The sequence below is a fragment of the Zalophus californianus genome, chromosome X (genome assembly GCF_009762305.2).
Source record: "Zalophus californianus isolate mZalCal1 chromosome X, mZalCal1.pri.v2, whole genome shotgun sequence".
Lineage (NCBI taxonomy): Eukaryota > Metazoa > Chordata > Mammalia > Carnivora > Otariidae > Zalophus > Zalophus californianus.
The window spans coordinates 112,086,378-112,090,125 of NC_045612.1; the positions used below are offsets into that span (position 1 = coordinate 112,086,378).

The 3,748-nt window shown below is 34.6% G+C and overlaps 1 non-coding gene across 1 annotated transcript; it reads left to right on the forward strand.

Moving 5' to 3' along the window:
• The first annotated feature begins 1,901 nt into the window (after positions 1–1,901).
• Positions 1,902–2,005, forward strand: LOC113931632. Its single transcript, XR_003522794.1, has one exon. It is a non-coding gene; the product is annotated as a U6 spliceosomal RNA (small nuclear RNA).
• Positions 2,006–3,748: the final 1,743 nt, after the last annotated feature.

Below are 3,748 nucleotides of genomic sequence, written 5' to 3' on the forward strand. Positions count from 1 at the left end.
AATATTATGCTGACAGAATTGCTTTTTGCTTTGAGAATATTATCTTTCAAATAATTTACCTTAAATATCCAGTTAAGTATGATTGGTAACAGAGCTGTGTTTTAGGTTTTGTTTAGTGCGGTAGATCTCAAATTGGCTGTATCTTGGAATCACTGGGGACCTTTTAAAAAAATCCCAGTACCCAAGCCACGCCCCAGGTTAGCTAAATTAGAATCATTGGTATAGGTTTTTAATCTCTGCAGGTAATTCTAATACTTAGCATAGCGATGCTTTTCTTAATCTCTGAGTTTATACAGTTTCTCCCTATTCTTTCTTTCCGAGTGTGCCATTATATAGGAACCCTAGTAAATCTCTACCAATTCTTTCTGTTCTTTTATTTATTTACATGTAGGGCCATCTGTTAAGATGGCATAATTTTTGCTTATAAATTGGACTAATGCATAAGTTCCAGACAAAGACATACAAATATATGGGTAATCTTTATAAACCCATTATTTATTTTATTGCAAAACTGAGACAACCCCCTCATCCCTAGGCAATAATTATTATTTGAACCTTACATCTTTGGCCTGGGATTCATATATAATCAGTGAACAGCAAGTAAGCAGAGAAGGAAAGCAATGACAATTTAAACGAAATGTGCAAGTTGAACTGCACTCAGTTCAACTCATTTTATTCAACAATATATTCATGGCATGTATTTCCATTTTTTATAGTGTTGGATTTGGACACTTACACTCTTCAGTCTTATTTTTTTCAGGTTCTACTGAGTTTCTGATAATGTCAAACCATGATGCTAAGAACTAAAAAAATGTGTGAGAAACTAATGTGCTGGTGTGTGGGCTTTTAATGATACTGCTATGTGTACAAATACTGTTGTCTTCTCTATTTCTCATTAAGAAATGGGGATACAGATTGGTGTAACCATGAGGATAAGCCCCTTGAAAACAGAAGAAAAGATTATTAATTTTTCACCTCCCTCCTACCCAGTATTTAACATTTGACCTAGCATATTTGGCTGGTGTAGTGGAAGATAATTTGGGATGAAACTCATATAGGATGATTCAGATAGAATAAAGATGGCTTTCTTTCAAAGCAATGATATTAATCCAGATGATCATGAAAATTAAACATTCAGTAAGAAAGGAATAGGACCTTTTAAGTGATAGGCAAGATAAGTCAGATATAACATTTAATAGCAGAAGAATAGAAGTAATGAAATAAGAAATCAGAAAGTTTGTGTTAAGCACTCAGATTATTATAGAATGAGTTTTCTATTGGACAAAATACAGATTAGCTTGTGGGTTTTTCTGAAAAATCTTTTTTTTTTAAAGGGGGGGGAGATAAGTGGGGGAGGGGCAGAAGGAGAGAGAGACTCTTAAGCAGGCTCCATGCCCAGTGCAGAGATGACGCGGGGCTCAATCTTACAGCCTTGAGATCATGACATGAGCCGAAATCAAAAGTCAGATGCTTAAGCAACTGAGCCACCCAGGTGCCTCCTGAAAGATATTTTAACACATAATGATTAGGGCTAAGACATAAGTAAGATAATAATGGCTTAGAGAAGGGAAAACCTGGAGAAAAGGAATGGGTCAAAAGCATTTTGTAAAAAGCATATTTAAGAGAAAAAATTCTTGACACTTGAATTTTTGGACCTGAGGATAAAGTAAACATTTATCAGGATTGCTTCATTAAATTTGATTTCATTAATTTACAATTCAAAGTTGTTAATCAAGAACTGACACTGAAAACCATCATGCTGTTTGCTTAAACTTATACAGTGATATATGCTAATTATTTCTTACTGAAACTGGGGGGATAAGAGTAGTATAGGTAAGTGAATTATAGTTTATTTTTACAATGGAATATCATACAGGAATGAGAATATTAAAAATTGCAAAGTGCTCACTTGGGCAGCACATATACTAAGATTGGAATGGTACAGAGATTAGCATGGTCCCTGTGCAAGGATTACAGGCAAATTCATGAAGCATTCCATATTTAAAAAAAAACTACATCAAAAACTAATGATGTACTATATGTTGGCTAAATGAACATAATAAAAAAATAAAAATAAAAAAATAAAATAACCCCCACAAAAACTATTAATATTCAAAACAGTGAGTGAATCACATGAGAATAATATTTAATATAATAATTCAAATGCAAAAAAAATGACACTGATTATGCAGTATTTTTAGAGACAAGATGGGGGAAAACAAATAGCAGGATGGCATGGGGGGGTTCTCAAACCTATCAAAACCTGTTCCCTTTTTATAACAATTTTGTAGGCCCTCTTTATTACCCTGAAATGCAATTCATATATAATGTAATCTGCTTACATTGATAAGTTTTAAAAATATAAAATATCCAAACTGTAATATAAAGGAGCAATAAAAGGAAAATAGTTTCAATGTTTTATTAAATATAATACATTATATAGAAATATGTAATTTATAATATGTTTCAATATGCATTTAAGCATGACTGCACTTTAAAACATGATGTCCATTGCTTGGGTCAATTATTATAATCAATGTGAATAGAGCAGCTACAGCTGCAGAGTGATACAAGTGTGTTGTATTGATGACTCAAAGACATATGCAGCATTGCCTCAGGGATATTGGTTTCCTGAAATGTAAACAACTCTTGGTAAAGTTTCAGACAAAGCTCAGGAAAAAAATACATAATTTATACAGTGGTTGCATTTCTAGAAAATTTAGTGCAAATTAACACCTTGCAAAAAACACTTTGTGTGCCATGGAGTTAGGTTCTAGGTATAAATACATACAAATGGGATTTTCTTCTACAAGACTGGTAAGACATTAGAAACTTATGTGGACTATAGAATAGTTGTATGTCAGTGTACTGCTCCTTGTAAGAAATCTGTCATCCTTGGCTTACCAAATGTTTGTGTTATCTTCAATTCACTGTGAAAATTAAAAATCACCCCCAAGTTTCCAAAATACTCCTTAGTGGCAGTTCTGAGCCTGGTAAGTGTTGGTAGTTAACCACGTAAAAGATTTGTGTAAACTCTGACCTAATGTTCTCTGAAAACAGTTACATCTTTTTGAATCTCAGTTGAGAGAATGGGAGGGAATGGAACTAGGAGTGCAGAAAAGCTATTTTTCATTTTAAGGTGTAGACACTGTTACTGGAGAGTTTATCAATCGTACAGCAGCTTCAAGGCTTTTTACCTGCTAGTGCTTTTGAGGGATCTTGCTCAATATTCTTCTGGGGCTCACATCTCACTATTCTCAAGATTAGAGTTATCCTGATACAGTACAAAATTTTCTTCTTCTTCTGTGGCTCTTGATTAGGCCACCTAGTTCTTTAAGAAAATCAAGGCTAGGAAAACTCTCAGTGGTACTCATCTCCTCACACTACCTGATACCCATCCGTGCCCCAAACCCTAAGTTTCTTCACTGGATCTCCAAGTCAGAGGCTCTTTCTCACCTTACACCGTTGGAGCACTAGGATGTCAGCCTAGGCTGTTGGACTAGGCGCTCTGAGTCTAGGCAGGGAGAAAGAATGACAAGATCATTGGAACTAAGAGTATGTTTCTAAAACCCAGATTCTCACTCTCTAACAGGAAGGTGAAAAACCTGTTACAGGCATTTTGCCTGTAACATATTGGAGTGGTAGTAGTTGAATTTACTTTTTTCTCTTTATAGTGGTAAGCAAAAGTGATATATGGTATTATTTGCTTACAATTCTTCTTTCCCTCCCTGTCCTTGTCATGGATTCT